The sequence below is a fragment of the Silene latifolia genome, chromosome X (genome assembly GCF_048544455.1).
Source record: "Silene latifolia isolate original U9 population chromosome X, ASM4854445v1, whole genome shotgun sequence".
Classification (NCBI taxonomy): domain Eukaryota; kingdom Viridiplantae; phylum Streptophyta; class Magnoliopsida; order Caryophyllales; family Caryophyllaceae; genus Silene; species Silene latifolia.
Genome location: NC_133537.1, coordinates 57,881,001 through 57,904,334, shown reverse-complemented (window position 1 = coordinate 57,904,334; position 23,334 = coordinate 57,881,001). Strand labels below are relative to the sequence as shown.

At 36.2% G+C, this 23,334-nt stretch overlaps 1 non-coding gene across 1 annotated transcript; it reads right to left on the bottom strand.

Annotated features, from left to right (window-relative positions):
* Positions 1-17,577: 17,577 nt before the first annotated feature.
* Positions 17,578-17,683, bottom strand: LOC141625109 (small nucleolar RNA R71). The gene has a single exon (XR_012534906.1). It is a non-coding gene; the product is annotated as a small nucleolar RNA R71 (small nucleolar RNA).
* Between the last annotated feature and the right edge of the window lie 5,651 nt (positions 17,684-23,334).

Genomic DNA, 23,334 nt, shown 5'->3' with positions numbered 1-23,334 from the left:
GATTCATTTTAGTTCATTGGTTTAGGTTCCAAAATCGTCGCTCTGATACCACTTTGTAACACCCCAACTATCCGGCCAAGATAATTGGAGCGTTACCATCTCGGTTTCCCGAGGCAGTAAAATCGTAATTACAATTAAGAAAATTTATTAAATAAATAACAAGTTTAGTTATTACAAACGTAAACTAATAAATGGAATACAACTCGTCTATGACTATGCCATCTACCTAGTGACTATGTACTCAACTCCAAAGTCTGTAGCACGGCCCGAATCCCGATCACGTCAACAAACAAACTTGTACTTAACCTGCTCCCTATATGGTCAAAGAATATCATATGGATCGACACAGGCCACCCCAAAAGAGATAGGTGACAAAGACACAGACACACAAACGTCAGTAACGATAAAAGAAAGTGTGACATGACTCAAGTGCGTGAGTCAACAATATGACCATGATATGAATAACACACGAATATCCAACCGTCACCCCGGTACCGGGACACGCCCTAACGTACCCACAACCACTAGTTCCAAGAACACGTCCACGACACCATACTCACACAAGGTACTCTGAACATGTCGGTGGTACCGGGCCCAAGAGCGACTCGGATCCCCTGCCAGACGTCGTGTCTCACCACACGCGTCCCTCCAAACTCAAGTCATGAATGTGCCCATTCATATTGGGGTGGGAAACCCCCAATAGGCGACTCAAGCGGAAGACGGTCTCCCAACCGCCTTCCGTCTCCATAGAACAAGTAACTAACCAACACCGCAATATCCTCCAATATACATGACAAACACAATGAATGCAAGATACCGTATAACATGTCAATTATCGACTCATTAAATGCAATTAATGATAAACAACTCATTTAACAAATAGACACATTATCGAAACTGAGTAGGATAAACCTACCTTTTAGCAAATCTCCATAAGCTGCCTAACACAAGTAAGGTCCGTCTCATAACCGTCTCACAACACCATCACCTAAATACGATAATTAAATACGTATAATTACTAATTAATCTAATTAAATTAAGTACGTAATTTAAATAATAAACCCGTCTTAAATCTATTCAAAAATCGTCTTAAAACTACCCAAACCACCACTATGGCCCACCACTGTGAGCCACCTTCCCCCACCCTCGACCGTGGTGGCTGCCCGCCACCACAGCCACCCAAGGCAGCAGTCACGAGGCCACGACCAGCCACCCACATCCCCACGACATAACACCAACAACACCGACATAACCACCAATGCAGCTTCCAAGCCGCTTCCCCACTGCCCAACTTGGCCACGACGGTCACGCCCACCACCAAGGACCCATACGCCACCACTTAACACAACCACCACCACCACAACACACGACAACAACAACAAACACGACACAACCAACCAGTCCGTGCGCCCCTCTTTTACCACCTATTTCCGCCACCTACAGCCACCCATACTGCCACCACGGACCAGCACTCAACTCTCCTCTCCACCCTCAACAACCTCCACCCAACACCACCCCCGGTCAGTCACGAAAGAAAGGGTAAAAGTGCAGCTTAAGACGGTCTTACAACAACAACACAAACCTAGATCTATACGGTCAAACCCCTTATGGGCGGTCCACGGTAGTCCGAGGTGGTCAACGGTGGTCTCGGCTGAGTCAAGGTCGAGACGGGTTAAATAAAATAATATAAAAGCTAGCGTAAGATGGTATTACCTTACGATCTCGAGGCGAGTGACGGAATCTCCTTTTCCTCTCTTTCTATCTTCCCTCTTTTTCTCTCTTAGTTTTGTGAGGTGGAAATGATGAAATGAGATTGTGTGAGTGGATAAGGTGGGAGGATAATGTGAGGTAGTATATATGTATTATTAATATTTTTTATTATTACTGTCTCTTATAATTATTATTAAATACCACCGTCACCATAAAATGCCGTATTATAACATAACTCCTAGAATATAATATAAAATATAATTATAAAAATACGGGATATTATAGTGACTATCTTTTTGCTCCCACCGTAAAGAATCCAAAATGACAACTTACCTTTCATGCATTGCATTTGCATGCTTGTGAATAAACTTTCCCTCTTTTTGCACTAGAAATAGTGTTTTGGTTTGGGGAAGTTCATTCATAAGCAACCCGAGTTAATTTAAATTAGCTCTCCGAACAATATAAAGCATGCATCATATAGTTTAGTTTAGTTTGCATCACTTATTTATATTTATCACATGTAAATATCTCACATGTAGTGTACATTTAGTGTAGAATCATGCATCATTTCATTTCATTGCATTTGCACAATTCCCTATTATTTTGTCCATTGGGACAATGTCCATTCTAAGTGTGGGGATGGGGAATTCTAACATTTTATAACACTTACTTCAAAAATGATAAAAATTTCAAAAATCCAAAAACATGTTCTTCCCTTTTGTAGTGTAGAATTGTATATATTGTATATATTTGTTTGTTTGTTGTTTACTCTTATCACATTGGGCCGACTACGCCACATTAGAGGCATGAGGAATATGAAGACCGCATGGTATGATCTTTCCAAATCTCCTTTTTTCCTCTTATATGTTAATGACAATGTGGCTTCTTTTTGTTTGATGCGGTACAAACCAATGTGATTATAGGAGTTGCATTTAGATTATGTGGCATACTAGTGATAGAAGCATATGCATTAGGTTGTATATATAATAGTTGCATCATGGTATGTAGTTGCATATTAGGAAACATTTTGTGAAAATGTCTAGTTGGGAAGCTTGGCAAGTGTATATAGGCCCTTGTAGATAATTTTCCTCCTTGAGACTTTGTTTGCTAAAATACCCTCAAGACACCCTAGGAAGTGTCATACTAGTATCTTTTGACCCATGGACTAAGCCCTAGACAAGAGTACCTTGTGGTGTGATAACTCTTTAGCTACTGTTTATTCTAAGGTGCCCATTGAAGCCATACAACCGTTCTTTCATTTCTATCACCATGTTTTGCCAACAAAAAGGGAATGGGCACAATAATCTCCAATTTGAGTTCAAAGTACCAAAGTGAAAGTAAAAAATTTTGCAAAAATTGCATCAATGGAAAGAGGAGCAAAAATAGACTCCTATGCTTCAATAAAAGTACCCTTGCTACAAAATGGGGATACTTTGAAAATGTTCAAAAAGAATGCAAAATTGAAAAGAATTGCCAAGTATCAAATTGCCAAACATGAAAAATGGCAAGAAAGGTTCTAAAAAGACAAATGCCACAAGAAATTGGCGGAAAAACAAATCAAAAGCAAACTACCATTGTGAAACTCAAAGCATATTGATCCCTTTAATCCATTGATCTCATTTTTGTTGCATGCTGGAGAGGGGACTATTGGAGTAAGTGTCCTCATCAATAATGCAATCACATGATTAAATTTCATAATTAAATCTCATAATAAGAATACAAGGGATGATACATTATATAGTCAACTGATCAACATTTATCGGTAACGATTGGCTGGCTAGAGTTTGACGTTACTGTCGTTTGACGGTGGTGATCAGTTGATCCCTTATGGTCACATCTAAAGGAACAAGCCCAAATATTAAACTAATTATTTGTATAAGATACAGTTTAATTAGTCCCTTAATAAACTGACTAAAAGTTAATCGAGTAATGTGATTTAGAGAGATCGAGTTAAGAACTCGTGCCGGTTGAAATTATTTAATTATACGATAATTAAATAATAAATTGGTAGAGGCGGATTTTATTAATTAATTGTTAAACAATAAAATCCTACTAATTGACTAATTGGGTTAGTATTAGTACATATTATATTCACGTATAATTGTATACGTATAATTATATTAAGAGTGTTATTAAATGTATTAATTGGGAATTAACTTTATCGCATAAGACGATTAAATAACGATTTACGCGTATTCGTAAGACGAATATAAAAATCGACTTGTGGCACACCACCCTATGCTAGGGTCGGATTCCTAGTGTACCTAGGCCTAGGTAGTGCTTCCCAATTGTTACATGCATAGGTTGATTATTTTATTGTGTTAAGCATGCAACAAACGTAATGATTACAAGCATGCATAAAAAATTGAACACTCAACCTTCACTACCTACCCAAAACCGGTTTCCCCTTTCAAAAATAAGAGAGCTGTCTTTCTTATTGAGCAACTCATTTGTTCATTGAGAGAATAAGTGATTATCTCTCTAAAATCACTAAAAATTATTAGAAATCTATACTAATAGTTAGTAAACATAAAATATAATATTCTCATATGAGTACTAATAGTTAGTAATAATATTTTTCATATGATAAGGGACTTTTCTAGTAGTATTTTCTAGCTAAAAATGTACTAGAGATTTCGGTAAGTTCTTGGATGCAACTAAGAGGAGGATCTCTACTTTGAGATCTTATTGGAGGATCATCCTAATATCTTATTTAGCTCAAGATCTAGATTTGGAATGAGTCCAAATCTAGTGCCCATAAATCCGTCTCACCATTGTAAGAAAACCGTTTTCTCCTAACCTTGTTAATTTTGGTATGCATGCACTAGATCTAATGACTAAATTAAAGAGTAATTTAGATCATCAATTAAATGAGTTTATTTAGAGGGTTAGTAAATCCTTTCAAGTGGTATCAGAGCTTAGGTCGTGCATGCATAATCGGTTTGGTTTTTCCGAGTTAAATGTAACTTAATTAAAACTAGATATTTTGTGATTTATGTGATAAAGCCACGAAATTATTTTGCATATTATGTACTCTGGTCCTAATATATATTTAGGTCATTTTGATGATTTATGGATGATTATTGCTTATTTTAATGATTTTTTGTGAAATAATTACATTTTAATGAGTGAAATGAAATTTTATTTACTAAAAATAATTAAACTTTACTATTGCCCGTGATTTTTTAGTATAACCTCACATGAATATTTTGCATATTGTATGTAAAATTTAGGATCATTGTGATTATTTTTGCATGTTTTATGATTTTTATGTGATAAAAATGCTATAAATGGAGGTTAAATGACTAAAAATAGGTAATCTTCGTAACAGGCTATAAAATTTTAATATGATGTCACAAGCAATTTTTACAGATTGTATGGAAAATTAGAGATAAATGTGATATATTATGCATGATTTATAATTTTAATGGTTAAAATGATATAAATAGTGACTATTTTTAGCAAAAATAGCTAAAAAGAATTTTATGGCATGAATTTTTTCTCTAATGTTGTATATATGATATGGAAATTAGATCTAAAGTTGCATGATTAATTTTGATTTATTTGGTATGGTTATTTAATTTTATGTGATAAAATCGATAAAAGGGCAACTTTATTAGGCATAAAAATTAATTCGAAATTTTTGATTGAAATTTTGCGGGTTCTGAAAATTAATTAAGAATTTTCAAAATTTTGATTTTGATTTTTTTATAATTTTTATGTTTAATTTGGATTAAATGGTAAAAGTAATGATTTATACGTTATATTAATAAAGCAAATTATAAATATTTTGTGGGCAAATTTTATTGAGTTTTTTTAATCTTGGTAATATTCTAGTTTATACAAAAATATGATTTTGAATTTTTCAAATTTTATGATTTATTGGGAATTATTTCATAATTATTATGATTAAAAAAAGTTTAAATAAGCAATAATATAAAACCAAGTTGAATTATTGTCAAATGTTTAGTGAAGACTAATTTTTGAGTCCTAAGAAGTTTAGGATAATTAACTTGGGCTTAAATTTGATTTAAGTATTGATTTATGATTTTAATAAGTTATTATCACGCATTTCCATAAAATTGGATTATATAAGATACAAGGTTTTAGTAGGGCAATTTGGCATGTTAGACACATATATTTATGCTGCATATTTTATTTATGAATGTCATATTTTATTTATGTAATTTTGAATTATGTAATTTTATCTTAGTATAGCCTTAATTTTAATCAGTATTACCCGTAATGTTAGGGAATACTGATTCGGTTATAATTTTAATGTGATCTCGCATCACTTTTATTTTTACTAGATTCATTTTTACAAATGTATAATAGAAATGCTATGTAATTTTATTATTATTTGTAATTCCGGAGTTCCTTCAAGATGGTGCCATTCGGAAGATGTTTCGACAAGACGGAGTTTTCTTGGAAGGCGTGCCATTTGAAGATTCTAGGGACCAAAGGAGTTGGTTTCCGAATTTGTAATAGATTATTAGATTTTGTATTTTAGGAAAGGTCATACTAGGAAATTTATTTATTGCTTGCATTTTTCTTTATATGTTACATGCATTGCCAAATCGTCATTAACATCACATGCATTTTTATACATATTTATATCGTCTTTTCGACCATGTCGATTATAATTATCGTTAGTTCACTAATATAGTTCACATAAAAGTGATAGATAATAAATCGACAAGACCTCTCGCATATTTAAAATTGAGATTAGCCTTTCCAAATAGTAGGACCCATGAATCCCTTTGACATTTGGGGTAGATTCTGTTTCCCAGGGTACTTTCATTTTTCATCGAGTAAGTGCGGTAATAACAAGTTATTACACGCGAAATTTGGTTGGACTCAACGGATATGGAGACTAGTCTCATGTTCGGGGCTAGAGATGAAGTAAACGTAATTTCATCGACCGACAGTTCTAATTATAGAATCGGTTAAAGAGTTAACCCACCGAGTTATATTAGTGAGGGATGTATCGGTTTCCCCGTGCCCGAGTTAATATGGATTTGGATCTCGGAATCATTTATATAATTGGGTGGAGGTCGTTATATAAATGCTAAAACATGCGAAAATGTTTTCATATATTAACGATGAATGTTTCTTTTCCCACTATTTCGTTGTTTTATGTTGTTCTTTATCATTTCTTCTATTAATATACGATATCATTCGATTGTAACACAAGTCTCCCCTAAACCGCTATTACTAACGACAAATAGAATCTCTTTCTAAATCCTCAAATGAACCATTTTAATAGGGCATGGACTAGTTCCACAGGAATCGTTCTATTCCATAGAACTCCATAGGAGTTGTCCTATGTCATATAAGGTTAGCATCTATCTTAAATTCCTAACATGCCTATGTATGATTTCTTGTGAAGATGTGTGAATAGAAGTAATGATTAGTCAAAATATGTCTTGATAATATCTTCTATGCATCCATGGTTCAAAAGTCTTATTGCTCAAAACTAAACACTTGTCATCAAGTACTTCAGTTATTATTAACATGACAATGTTTAATTGGTAAATTGATTTGTTAGAAATTTCGATTAACCAAATACCACAATAGAGTTAACCCTAGTGAAGGATTATCTAGGAATTTATATGAAGATAAGTCTTCATCAAGTAGAAATTCTTGAAGTCAGTGGGAGCAATAAGAAGTAAGTTAAGGATAGAACTAGGCTCGAAAGAGAAGGTGTTAGACACTAAAATAGAGACAAACCCCAAATAAGTAAAGATCAAGGAAGTTGGTCGTGTGACTCCAACATATTCCTTCTTGAATATCTATAACATTAACATTGCATTATTGCCAATTACCACATCATGAGTATTTGATACAAATTTGTGGATTTCTTCATGATATTTGGCATTATCGTGTGACGACTAACAAGAATAAATTCAGAAATTTGCATGAATGGAACTAGGGTAGTTGCCATTTCATCCATGAACATATGAATGTTGTAGCGTACTCATTTTAGTTTTATATTTAGAAATGTACCTCAATAATTGTTATGATATACACTAACTCTAAATAAGAATATAATTCAAGTTTTTATAAAACGCAAAGGGTTTCTCTATTATACAATTAAAACAAGCGTTGTGCCCTTACATACCACGATTAAGTTTATGGTGAGACCATAGAAATCAAGGTAATTATATTCAAACTAGGAATAAAATGTCATATATACAAGACTCAAGTTGGTGACCCCAATCATTTCTCAATTTCGATTGAAAATCACATTTAGAAACTAGTTTTGACTAGACTCCAAAACCATTTGAAAGGGAATCTTTTGGTGTGTGTGAATCTTATATTCAAAGCAAGTTAATTCATGACTTTTTCTGGAAAAGGATTATGAATAGAGCAAGGTATTCGCCCTATTTACACTTTGAAGTGTTTGGTCGAATATAATTTCAATCAGAGAAGGTTATTACTTCTTCTTCACTTTTACCGACGAACTAGGTAGATACTTGGTATCTACTTAATGAGGTGAGAAGAGAAATTCTTTGAATAAGTTCAATCAATTTTTCTTATGAAGTATAAAAACCAAAGTATTAGTACTTTGTTTAGGATGAGAACAATAAAGTGATGACTTTTATCTGCACCAAAAAGAGTGTGATATGGTATCACAAGTTCACTTTCATTACGATATGATTGAATCTTTACATTGTAGTTGGAGGTAGTTTCTGTTATAAAATTTGTGTGGCATTTAAATTTTCCACTAATATAAAACATGATTAAAGCAGTCATCTACATTTCATATGAGTTATGGTTAGGCATGGTACCTAAATTATAGCTTGTTTCGATAGTAAAAATGTGCTCTCTCTTCCTACATGATCACGAGAACAAAGGGTTTGTGGCTCGTGATGCTGTCTGTTAAAGAAAAGAGGATTATTTCTTAAAGCCGGAGTGAGAGAAAATGTTCAAGAGCCACAAACTGATAATAAGACGTAGGAAGATGTTCCTTCTTGGTCAAAATCAGTAATTATTTCTTCGAAACCTAAAGTGGAGAGGAGTCATGTTACTTTTGAAAGTAATGAACCTGTAACTTATTAATATGTTTTATCTAGTCTCAACTCCACAAGAGTCCGAAGTGAGCATAAACATGAAGATGTTTATTTAGCTTGGTTAATTTATAGCAAAGAGTTTTGCACGCTATAACAACGTTTCATTGAATTCGGATTTTGTATTAGTTTAATATTAAAATCATCTTGCATGAGTTTTGTAAATCGCAACTATCCAAAGGTAGGATATGAACTTAAGAAGAAATCTTAAGTAAAAGTCAAGGAGTTGAATGGTATGTTTCAGCCATGTAATAAACGTTTCTCGATTTGTCGAGTAGTTTTGTTTATACATGAAGTTTAGTGGGAGTAGGGTGGTATTATTAGTCTTATATGTGAATGACATATTGATCACTGTGAGTGATGAAAGAATTAGGAGAAGAATAATACATCTCTAAGATATCCAGTTAGATGGATATTAGCATAAAAGTTAATATTCTTATGTTAATAAAAATCTTGACAAGTTCAAAAGTATTGAACATGAAGAAATTGAATCCATTTGCTTCCGCTGAGGGATTAATTCATTACGCTAAGATGTATTACCATTCTTAAACCTCGTATACTTGGAGTATGACGAGGTGTTACAAATCGAATCCTTGAGAGAAGTCTCTATATAGCCACATATTTCATTAGTTAGTACTCAGGAAGTACTAAAGATATGAAGCTAAGAATTTAGAAATGAGATGGATTTATGTGCAAGGAGTTACACAAAAACCATATTCTAAACACATTAAGATGGTTAGAGAACCATCTTGGCTATATTATTTAAGGAGGATATCTGCTAGAAACGTCCTATAAAGTTGAACAATAAGATATACACAACGGAAATTGAGTACAGTTGCAATAATGAAATATGCAAGAAGAAAGGGATGATAATAGGATTCGGTTTTGTGAATTGAAGGAACTATGGAAGTTCGTTCCAATAACCGAAGGTCCTATCCCTACTCACTGTAAGGATAGTAGGAGCTATTCTAAGGCAAGAGAGCCTATGTCTAGATTGGATCTAGGCACGTACTCAAAAGTTTTATAATAAAGATTATACATAACAAAGGGAAAAAGTATATAGTAAGGCTAGGAAAGTGCAAAGTGTTGCTAAGACTTACTAACCAAAGCCTTCTCATAGGCTTAGCATGATAAGTCATGCCATTTCAATTGAATTGAGATGATCAACTATGTACAAGATTAAAAATGAATTATAGATTATATAGTAATTGATATTTTATCAATTTTACATATGTGATAATACATACATCGTTTGCAAAACTCTTTTCTATAATACCTTGTTTTTTTCAAAATAGGTTGTCGAGACAATCTTGAACCCTATTTAAGTGAACTGGATTAACATAGTATTAGCCCCTAGTTGCTTATATGAGGTGACGTCTCCAAGTGACTAGAGTGTGAGTTGATTGATGGCAAGCTCAAGTGCCATAGGGTCATAAGGGATGACTAATCGATCACATAGGCAAACTATATAGGACACTCTGTCGGGCAGTGACCGCACATAGAGTTCTGGCAATTTAATATAGCCTGGTCGTGGCGAGAGCTACCATAGTATTCTTTTGAGTCGATTCTTTGACTAGAGACTGTTCGCCCAAGTCGGCACAGTTTCTGATTGACTTTGAGTTTTGCCCCAAGCCATTCTGTCAAAAGGGGTGAGTGTGCATCTTTTGGGTCATGGTGAACTGTGGGTGTACGAAGGGAATAGTGCGATAGGAAGTTTCCACCCCTTGTCAGGGTTATTTGAAATCTCAAGGCCACTCGAGGAGTGGTGAACTGGAAATGCGTGGCCACACTCGGGAAGTATCTACGGTAGATAATTTCGGTCAGACAGTTACTCTCCAGATCGAGAAAACTACTCTGATATGATCAAATGCAAGTACGACCTGCAAGACACCTCGCATTGAATAGGAGATAGTAATAGGACAAGAGAATTGGTGACGCACACTTGTCTCGGACAAGTGGGAGATTGTTGGAGTAAGTGTCCTCAATAATAGTGCGATCACATGATTAAATTTCATAATTAAATCTCATAATAAGAATACAAGGGATGATACATTATATAGTCAACTGATTAACATTTATCGGTAACGATTGACTGGCTAGAGTTTGACATTACTGTCGTTTGACGGTGGTGATCAGTTGATCCCTTAAGGTCACACCTAAAGGAACAAGCCCAAATATTAAACTAATTATTTGTTTAAGATACAGTTTAATTAGTCCCTTAATAAACTGACTAAAAGTTAGTCGAGTAATGTGATTTAGAGAGATCGAGTTAAGAACTCGTGCCGATTGAAGTTATTATTTAATTATACGATAATTAAAAAATAAATTGGTAGAGGCGGATTTTATTAATTAATTGTTAATCAATAAAATTGTACTAATTGACTAATTGGGTTAGTATTAGTACATATTATATTCACGTATAATTGTATACGTATAATTATATTAAGACTATTATTAAATGTATTAATTGGGAATTAACTTTATCGCATAAGACGATTAAATAACGATTTACGCGTATTCGTAAGACGAATATAAAAATTGACTTGTGGCACACCATCCTATGCTCGGGCCGGATTCCTAGTGTACCTAGGCCTAGGTTGTGCTTTCCAGTTGTTACATGCATTGGCTGATTATTTTATTGTGTTAAGCATGCAACAAACATAATAATTACAAGCATGCATAAAAAATTGAACACTCAACCTCCACTAACTACCCAAAACCGGTTTCCCCTTTAAAAAATAAGAGAGTTGTCTTTCTTATTGAGCAACTCCCTTGTTCATTGAGAGAATAAGTGATTATCACTCTAAAATCAATAAAAATTATTAGAAATCTATACTAATAGTTAGTAAACAAAAAAATCTAATATTCTCATATGAGTACTAATAGTTAGTAATATTATTTTTTAGATGATAAGGGATTTTTCTAGTAGTATTTTCTAGCTAAAAATGTACTAGAGATTTGGGTAAGCTCTTGGATGCAACTAAGAGGAGGATCTCTACTTTGGGATCTTATTGGAGGATCATCCTAATATCTTATTTAGCTCAAGATCTAGATTTGGAAGTAGTCCAAATCTAGTGCCCATAAATTCGTCTCACCATTGTAATAAAACCATTTTCTCCTAACCTTGTTAAATTTGTTATGCATGCACTAGATCTAATGGCTAAATTAAAGAGTAATTTAGATCATCAATTAAATAAGTTTATTTAGAGGGTTAGTGAATCCTTTCAAGTACGACCCTTCTTCTTGTCTAGGCAAGAGGGGGAATTCCGCGATCCTACAATTTTTCTAACACCATAGGGAGTCTACTTGTGACAAAAGCATTTAGCGATTGTGTACGAAAGTACCCTAGTTTGACACAACTTAGAGGTGATTTGTTGGTATCCTTTTAGACATAGTAACTTGGAGAAATAATATCTATAATGGAATGTGTACCCTTAGATCGCTTCCCCTCTAGATGATTTCCGCCACTTAGATGAGGAAAATGGCTATTCTTTTTGTAGATGCGTCCCTTACTTAATCTTGTGTGCTTAAATGTTAGGATGCATCGCCATTTTGGCAAGCCTCACCTTGCCTTGCAAGAAGGCATCTTACCTCATAGGTGTCTTTTTGTGAGTTGAAGGGGCAAAGTGAGACCCTCTAATCGTCTCACATCGGCTAGTAGTATTAATAAGGGTCGTAGGTTTAGTCACCTCTTTATTCGGGACGAGCAAATGTTCGGTTTGGGGATATTTGATGTGACTCATATTTGCACACTTTTAGTCCCCGAACTAGCCTCGTTCCTTTGCTTTCTTGCATGTATTAGGGTTGTTTCTTATCTTTAGCCTCCCTCTTTGCATATTATTTGAGATTTTGTGTCCTTGGTAAGAGAGGAATGCAAGCCTTCCATTTATGGAGCAATTTGGAGCTAAATGGATCGCATCTAACGACCAAGCATCAAAGAGGAGACCGATACTAAAGGCCTAAGTAGATAGAACAAGAAGAATAGGAAATGATGAGGAACCCCATGACCCCTCAATGATCCCCACGGATCTTAAGGCAGTCAAAGAAGAGGAAACTATGCTGATCAATGATCCGGGTATCCCAAAAGCAGCCCGAGCAGCCCGAGACTCAGACCGGGAATCCCAAGAACAACCCGGGCATCTCGAAGTTTAGGCCAAGCGTCTCACACCCATACCGGGCGGCTCTCTATGCAGTATGAACGTCTAGTGAAGGGAGGTCGTGAGGCTCCTTGGGGACTTGCAAGGCATTAATCTTCTTCTTAGGGAGTTAATCGTCATTTACGCCCTTAGTTACCCTAATACTTGTACTTAGTATAAATACCCCATTGTGTTAGGGGATTAATCACCAAGTATTAACCAAGTATTAATCAAGTTTTAATCAAGTTAATTTAATAATTCCTAATCTAGTTTAGTAGAGCTTATTAGTTTTAACTACATAATTCAATATTAATCAAATCTTAATCTCTCTTTAATCATTCAAGTGTTCTTAGTTTTAGTTAAGTAATTTGAAGACTATTTGGGGTTTATTGAAGAATTGACAACTCTTCATCATTCATCAAGTTTTCTTCTATTCTTTGCTTATTATTTGGATCATCCTTAAGTTGGTATAATCTCTTTTACCCTTTGCTTAATTAATTATTGCTTTACTCATTCACCATGTTTAACCTTGTTAGTATGATTGACACCCTTATTAACATGTTTACCATGACCATGAGTGAGTAGTCTCGTAGCTAGGGTTAATGGACGATTAGGAGAATTAATCATGGGGGTAGATCCATACTTAATCTAATATGCTTTCATAAGATTGCTTGCTTGTTGAAGTTTCAACTTATGCACATGTTATGCTTGATGAATTTCTTGATTGACAACTTTGCATGAATCTCTTATCTATTCAAGAAGACTTGTAAGATATAAACTAACTCAAGGATTGTTAGACCATGCATATAGTTTAATAGGAAGAAACTAAGTCGACTTGTAGGTGTTGTACAGTCTTGACCGACTCGGCTCCGGGACCCAAATCTTCCTAGTAATTGTAAGACATAAACTAACTCGATTCCACTACAACAATAATTTGCTTGCATCTATGAAAACATGTTTGTATGATCTTCACCATGAATCCCTTATAAACCCATGGAACCCTAGTGCCTTAATCAATCGTTTACAATCCCTATTTGTTTACTTGCTTTGTTTTACTTTTATTTCTTTACATTTCATTGTTAAGTAGTTTAGATTGCCAACCTCAAACTCAACCCAATCTGTGACACCCTAAGACATAGCTCTCTACAACCGATAACTTGATTCAATACCCGTCCTTTGGGATCCAACCTTTACTTGCCACTCTACTAAGAGTAGTTAGTTAAGTTTATAAATATTGTTTTGATTGGTTAGCTTAGACGACAAAGTTTTAAACCGAATCACTCAACCCGAGTGCAGCGAGTCTCTTTTAGTGCTCCGGCCATCGTTTGTGCTAGTTTGGCTTTGATGGCCATATCTTCGACCCGGTACTTGAGATGTCGTGTCATTGTCACCCGGTTAGCTGAGCGGTTGACTACCTTTGAGTCCTCTTTGGCTCTCAAACCTATGGTCCCAGTTGTGCCCACCTTGGATAGAGCTTATTTCATCGACTAGAAATGGTTTAGAACCTTGGAGGGGGTGGGTTAGCTTGGAGAGTGTGGGGTATGAGTTGGATGAACGTGCCTGACCCAGAGCATCTTCCAATGACTGAGCCTTTGACCGCGGAGGTGGTTGCATCGGACTCAGATGACGATAAGGCCGCCCCTACCCGACAGTATTATCTTATAGATGAGGGCCTTTTGGAGGTGATGCTGGAGCCGGACAAGGGAGATTAGGCTACACTTGAGGACCAGGTACCTAGGGTGGGGAGAGGTCCCAGACGGGTGAGAGAGAGGGTTGGTGAGACTCAGCCTGTGCAGCCCATGCCTCCCCAGTACCAGTACCCTAGGTACCCTTCTTCCTTTAGTCCCGCGATGCAGGTGAGTGAGCTTACAAAGAGGGTGTCCAACACCCTAGTGCTCAAGAACCTTTATGAGATGACACACGTGCAGGGCATTGAGACCAACTTGGCCCAACCAGTTTGTTGGAGAGGTGTCGGGGATGAAAGTGGAGTCTTCCACTCTTATGGACTAGACCCGGCCACATGGGGGGAACCTAGTAGCTATCCTTTCGGTTGTCTGGTGCCATGGCCAGTGAGAGGCGACCCAGGTACAGGAGCTACTGTAGGAGGAGGCATATCTAGAGCCGGCACATCTGGTGGAGGAGGAGGAGACGAGGACATGGAGGAGGATCGAGGTGGCGACCTCGAGTGATTGCTTCTTGTTGTTGTCTAGCGGACTTGCGACGTTTGTTTCCTTTTGTTTCTTCACACATTGGATTTGTTTTTGGTTTGTAATTGGTCATAAGGTCGCACCTTGTCGGATTGTTTGGACTCTTAGTGCAGGTGAATAATGTCAGGGTGAAACCCCGGAGTTTGGCTAGAATTTCTTAAACTTTTATTGGCGTTGGAGGATGACCTGACCAGTGGATACTCGGTCGAGTGCCCTCTAGTCGATCGAGTACCTGCTGGGTGTGACCTAGACAGTGTACTGATCTCTCGGTACTCGATCGAGTACGCTGATACGTGCAATTTATATAGACTATTTGGCCTTTTAATGCACGCATTTCTATGCCTTTTTGAATCTTTATGTATTGCAAAATGCCCTGAATTGGCTACTTTATTTTGTTTTGTCTAATTTGCAGAAATGAACCTGAAAGTAGTGGAACCGCGCCTTATTCGTCCTGTTCAGCATGCATTATAAGGAGACGACAATATTGGAGCGAGAGTCATGCCTTGGAGTACGTGAAGGAAAGTCAAGGAAGCTGCTAGAGACGAGTTAGAGGCCGATATGATGGACATCCACTCGATCGAGAGGCTTTATGGTTCGATCGAGTGGTGTGGCTGGAACAAGTGGTCGATCGAGTGATTCCAAGAGCTCGATCGAAATGTATAGGAGTTACTCGATCGAGAGCTTTAATTGCTCGATCGAGTACATTGGCTGGAGAAGACCTCGATCGAGTGGTCTGAAATCCCTCGATCGAGGGGTTTGCTGTTATACGCGGGTTTAATTAGGCCCATGATAGTTTATTTTGTTAAGTATTACGCTTCCCTATATAAGGAAGTCGTAATTAGGTCATTAGGATATCATTCATACACTGTTTTACTACCTTTTAAACTTCTGAATCCCTTAATTACTCTTTCTTTACTGCTTAATCTCTCAACCCATTGCTTTGCTTTGTGGATTGATCTTTACGCCGGATTCTTAATATTGTAATCATTCTTTCCTTTTTAATCTTAATACTTTGCTTGCATTAATCTTTTGTTCTTTCATTATTACTCTTGCCCTAGTCTTGTTTATGCTTGATTGTTATCGTTTCATTATGTCTTTAATTAGCATGCTTGTTGTTATTATTGTTGACACCTCTAAGAACATGAGTAGCTAATTCTTTTTATGTTAGGATTAGGGAATCCATGGTAAAATTGTGACGATGTAGCGAATAGGCTAGATAATTTACATGTGAGAATCTGTCCCCATAGCAATATAATTGTAACACCAATTTAGTTGAGTGCATGCTTCTAAATTACATTAATCTGGTTAACTTTACTCCTGGATCGGAAGATTAGAATAAATAGACCTGCTATGAACAGTAGACTACCCTAATGAGGACGGAAGTTAAGTTAGTGGAAATCTAGGATAGAAAAGTGGACCGGAAGGACCTTTCCATTATCCATCTCACAATAGATTGTCTAGGCTATTTGCAACTGAGTCGATAGACTACCATGGTGAACCGAAATCCTGGCATACTTTCTCTTTTTTTATAACTCTTATCGTATTTTCTCACTTTTATTCCTCTCGTTTTATTTCTCTCTCCTTTAAACCTTTAGTAGTTTAGAAATCAAATCAAAACCCCCATATTGTGACTTAGATAGACGGACCTTTAGACAGATATCTTGCCTCCCTGTGGAGAATCAACCCTGCTTATCACTAGCTTCCGTTAGTATATTTAGGTTTATTTTTGGTACACAAACGACAGGGAATTTCTATGAGGCTTTTGTTACCTTTAGTAGTTTAGAAATCAAATCAAAACCCCCTATCCGCCTTTTGTTTCATTTATTTTATTTATCCGTCTAAGGGAATTTTTATTCCTTGAGACAGTTCTCACTTATTTCTTTTAGTGTTGTGTATGCCCAAGTCAAACAGGTCGGAATTAGTCCCATCTGATCCCGTGCCAGAGAGATCTTTTCGGCATAGACTCCGTTTGCAAAGAAAGATTCGAAAGGAAGACTTGAGTACTTTCGAACCCGAGCTACAACACTTCCTTTTTGCAGAAGACCCGTCTTGTGAAGAAGACAATTCTATTTCTGCTACCAAGCCAGTAAAGATGCCTAATATAACGAGTCACTCAGAACCCACAGCTGCCTTTCAAGCTCTCAACTGAAGATGGTAACACTTTTGATATCCATCCGTCTTATATAAATTTGGTAGAAAGGAACTTGTTTCGAGGTGTGGCGGGTGAAGATCCACGAAAACATGTGGAGGTCTTTACTGACTATTGCTCTACCATTCCCGCTACTAAGGGAGTGACCCAAGACAAGATAAAGGAAGTCCTGTTTCCTTTTTCATTGACTGACAGAGCCAGGGAGTGGCTCACTGATCTTGATCGCACTGCAGCAGGTATTACCAACTGGGAAACTCTTGCTCTCGCCTTTTATAAAAGGTACTTTCCTCCACAACGTACTAATCAGCTAAGAGGAAAGATTACGAGTTTCAAACAGGCACCTGATGAAAATTTCTATGAGGCTTGGAGTCGGTTCAAGAAGTTAGTGAGGTCTCTTCCTCACCATGGATTTGATCAGTGGTTTTTGTGCAACCAATTCTATAATAGGTTGTATGATGACCACCGTGCTATACTTGATGCCTCATCTAATGGGAGATTTCAAAAGAATATTGATGATGATAAGGGATGGTGCATTATTGAGGAGATGGCGACCCATTGTACTGAGTATGAGAACCCGAGTGACGGTATTCGGACGGTGCACTCGGTCGACAATGCAGTTGTAGCTCAGCTGGATGCCATGAATGCTTGTTTTGATAGATTGGAATTGCAAGCTACTGGTGATCAACAGACGGTTCATCTGTTGACTAGACAGGAAACTTTCACTTAGGAGAGATGTGGGAGCAATGACGGTCACACTGTTATTGACTGTCTGACAGAAAAGGAGCAGGTCCTTGCCTTTCAGCAATATAGGCAAGGAGGGGGTTCCTATTACAATAACCAAGGGGCAGTCCATCCCAATTTGAGGTGGACCAGTCAGAATGTTCTTAATCCTACTCCTCCACCGCAGCAGAAACAACCCTATGTCCCTCCTTATAAAGCTCAACAAGGCTTTGTAAAGCCTCCATATTTTCCACCGCCGCATCAAGGAGCTTCCTCAAGTGGAGTTAGTGAATTGGGTGAGTTAAAGTCGATGATTCAATCATTGACTAAGCAGCTGCAAATGAGTGACCAACAAAAAGAAGCATCCATTAAGTCACTTGAAACTCAAGTTGCTCAGTTGGCCGCGAGCCAATCCACGAGGAAACCGGGTCATTTACCGACTCAATCCGAGAAGAATCCACCTGAGACGATAATTTTAATTAACCCGCGATGTGGTCGTTCTTATGAAGGACCAAAATTGTCAGTTGTTGAGGACATATCTGTAATATCCCAAATATTTTAATGTTTCAATTACTAATTTATTTATTTTATATATTCTAATATTATATTTTGGGTTAAAAAAAAGAATTTAAAATAAAAATATAAGAGAGCTTTGAAATCGGTTTATCTATTTAATAGGGTTTAACCTTTATTTGTCCATGCGTTATTTTAATCTTTCGCTTTTGGCCGCCTAACGAATTTGCCCTTCTATTCTTTCTAATCTTGTCAAACCCCAGATTCATCATCTGACAATATTTATCACACACCCATAATTTAATTTGTATGAACTTCTAGTGCTTCATCGTCTTTATCGTACTATTTTGCCACCTTTAATTTATTTTGGGGTTTAGACATTGAGATTTAGCTGTGATCTGTTGCTGCTCGTCAATTTGTCCCTTCGCCTGCTTTAATTCGTTATAAATAAGGTAACATGATTCTACCGATCCTAATATTATTATTATTGTTCGGGGTTATATGAATATGTGTCAAATACATGTGTTTTATGTGACAACTTTGATTATTGAGGGGTGTCTCTGATAATTGTATTAATTGATATATGTATATATTATAGTAGTAGTTGTTACAATTATTGTATATTGATAAGTTTGTTGATGGAGTTATGGGGTAAGGCGAGTGAATCCGAATTAGATAGTTTGTGCATGGAAAACGGACCTGAGATTTGACTGCTGCATTATGTGGTTCATAGTGGAATTGCGTGATTGTTGGTTATTAACAAAGTAGATTTACCTGTAAGCTATCAAAGATTGGTGCAAATTATTAATGGTAGAGAATAGTTTGATTTGGTAAGATTGTGCAAGTAATATAGCATATGTCTGGTATGGCCATATATGCTTTTGGTCACTGGCTTTGGGTCGAGATTACGCTTATGGTTTGGTATTGTGTTTTTATTATCGTTTTCTTTGACCTTTGACTCGCGGGTGAGTAGCTTAGAGTTTTACTCTAAGTGTTGAGCAGTTCCTTTAATGGAATATTTGACAATATCGATATTGAAATTGAGATGGAAATTTGGTTACTGGTATTGAGTTATGAGTTATGGGGCCTTTGAGCCGAGTTATGTTTACGGTCCAGTGCGACCATGGTTATTGAGTTATTTAAGTTTGAAATCGATATTGAGATGGAAGTATTGTTTCGCGGTCTTATCCGCCAGTCCACTCACCCCTTGTCCTTGTCTTAGGATTGACGATGAGAATTCGATACGTGGTTACATTGGTTTATTATATTATGAGACAGAGTAATGGGTGAGACGGAGTAATGAGATGAGACTGGTTAACTATTGGAATAAGAGAGTGTTATATTATGGAATTAGAAAGAAGTTGGTTTGAGGTACTGATTAGTTAACGGGGAGTGTTTTTATTATTCTGTTTGTTTATTTTTATTTAACCTTCTATTTTGGGAACGGGAATAGTTAAGTAATCATTTATCATTTATTTATCTTTCAGAGGGCAAATTTGTTGTGGAATATTATTGGGCATGTGTCCATTTGATCGCAAAGATCGAGGTAGGGAATACACTGATTGAGTTCTTACGATTATAAAGAGTTGGCATGTTCGATGATTATATGACATATCCGATTATCTTATTTATCTTGTTGAGCATTATTGTTTCATACGTTTCATACATTGCATTTGCATCGGAGTTGGAGTTGGAGGAGATGAGATTATTGCGATTAAGGCCAAGGCGGGTTCTGCGGACTTGCCCTGGTGTCCTCGCCACTTAGCTGGGTATATCGACGACGGTCGATTGATATAGTCTGCCCGGGGATCGGTATGGGCTGGGAGTTCCGGGATGTGTGTGATGGAGTTGAGATTGGAGGATCATATCATTGCATTCTTTATTATATCGTATTACCTACTCAACCTCGCAGTTGACCTGTGTATTCGTGTACGCTGTGATGATCCATTTACGGGAGAGCAGATTGACAAGTTGTTGAGACATATGGAGGGGCGGGGAGAGAGCATGGATCACCCGACTTAGAGCTAGCCCACTTTTATTTCGGTTTAGCTATCAGACTTTATTTCAGTTTTGAGACATGTTCCGTTTGAGTTGTAAACATTTATAACTTTCAATATAAAGTACTGTTTATTTTTCCTTTGTTATCTACTGCCTCGGGTTTCCGAGATGGTAACACCCTTCTTTATCTGAGGAGTCCTAGTCCAGGCCCTTAAATAAATGGGGGCGTTACAAAGTGGTATCAGAGCGAACGATCCTCAGGCCTAAAAAAAAAAACAAAAAAAAAAAAAAAAAAAAAAAAACAAATGAACAAAAATAATAAACATAGGAAGAGTCAAATAAAATGAACCGAGGCTAGTAACTGTTAGGAGCCCCCAGGATTGGAATGAGTTAGGGGCCCTCTCAAACCAAGTCACTGGCCCTTTCAGTCTAACCTGGTAACCCTTGAGTGATGCAGAGAGTGGGTAGTAACAAAATAAAGGATCAGACCTTGCCTATATTATACTAACAGTTTTGCAGGAGCGGAATGAGGTAAGTAATGATGTGATACATGGTTAAAGATGTGCAATGAAAGAATATGGTTGATATTGGCATGCTGACTTATTTGAATAATTGAGTGAAATTTTAGTGTATGGATGACATGAGTTGTGAATTATGAATTATATGATGATATGCATGCGACTTTCTGATCCCTGAACCCTTAGGTAGAGATATAATATAATGATATGTTTAATGAGTTGATCATAGAGGCACCATAAGCTATAGCTACCTAAGAGGTTAGATGTAGGAGGGATATGACCATGATTGACTGGAATGGTTAGTAGAGCCAACCAGGCTATGTTGTTACAGGATGAAGAATCAAGTTAAGTCCTATGTGTAAAGCTAGTAGACCGAAACGGGTGTCGTGTCCGTTGATAATTGTTTTGCTGTTATTCTAAGTGTGTATATACTTCTTGTTGAATGTCTTATTCTTTGCAAGAGTTTACTGTTTTGCTTACTAAGCAAATGTGATCGAATTTTGAGATTTATGATTGTTATTATTTTACTAATTGCCTTAGCAATCCATGTCTAGTGGTATGTGGAATGTGCTGCCATAAGCCATGAATGTTATATAGTTGTGTGTTGAAAATTTCATGCCAATTTTTACGTCTAATTATATACATTTAATTTAGTTATAAGGTTAGTATTCAATAAGTTACACCTTAATGATTTCTAGGATATATTTTCGTATTTAAATAAGTTGTGATTGTTACGATGAGAAACTAATGCATTGTCTATACATACATGATTATTGAGTTATTTAGTTGATTTTATTTTCGGTTTCGCAATCTTTACCGTTTTCTAGATGGCAATTACATGTATATGGTGCAACGTGATTTCTATGCCTCAAATGATATGTAACATGTGTTGGAGAAAGAATGGTTGTGTGATAATGTGAAGTAATTTAAAGGAACCAAAAATTTTAATAAATTCCAGAATGTTACCTTGTTTGTACAGGCTGCCATTTAAAATGTGTTCTCTATATGATGAAAATTTTATGTGTGATAACATTCTGATTTAGCTTTTCAATGCTTTTAGTTTCATGCTAATATGAATTATATTTTGAGAGAAATAAATATTTTGGTTGACAAAGTGGTCGATTATTCTTACCGCACGATTCTGTTTCGACCCATGTTTTTGAAAAAGAAACCATTTAAAACGTGTTTATTGTTTATGCATAATTCCAACTCCACTGTTTAGAATATTCATTCACGTTTTCAAAATGATAAGCCACGTAAAATCTTAACGAGTCGTTATTTAATAGTGATTTTTGCAAGTTGCCCAATTTTCTGTCTAATTGTCAGTAAAGTTTTTGTTCCGACCAACCGAGTTGTAAAATTTGTTATAAATAAATTCCTTAAGCTTTGCAATTGATTCTCTTTCCTATGATTAGTTAATTCATTATATTTCCTAAAAACGATAATAGCTCACAAAATAGCTAAGCGGGTATTTAATTATGAATTTTGAAAGTTGTTGCATGATATTTGATTGTTGAAATTGTAAGTTATGTGAGTTTCATATAAAAGTTTAATCAAATATGAATTATGTGATGTAACCATGTAATACTCGATATGAATTCGTAGCATGAACGGTAGGCATATGATATGAGTATGAACCTTGTTATATGATAATATAATCTTATTTGTTTCAAAGAATTTTATGTAAAGTAGTCTCAATTATACAAACGCTATTACATTGCTTGAATTTTGCCTAGTGTCTTTCTCTAAACCTTGATTTGCGAAATATGGATTTTACTTCTATGATATGATTACTGATATGAAATATTTTAATTCGTCAAGTATGAACTATGAGTTAGTTGATTGTCTACATTGATGTAAATGTGTTAATTTGGTGTCAAAGCATCCAAGTATTTGTTACCTTGATTTTGTGTAATGCGTAGCATGAAATTGACAAGTGTGTTTTGTTGCTTGAAAAGTCGGATGCTAGTTGCCTTGATAGAGTAATTAGCTTATCAGATGATTTGTGTCTATTGTTTCAATAATCTTCTTGAACATTGGATGTGGAATTTTATAATGGGGTTACGGGGACGTAACCATGTTTTAAGGAGGATAGGATTGTAAAATCTTGATGGTTTACGATCCGGCTAAGTGGTATGTTATGATTGGTCGATCGAGAATTGACCATGCATGGAGTCTCTTTGTTTTTTTAATTTGTTATTATTCGGTCAATGTTGTGGCTCTTTAAGTGTCACATACTTTTGTTTGTTATTATTCGGTCAATGTTGTGGTTCTTTAAGTGCCACATACTTCTGTCGTATGTTCAACTTTGGG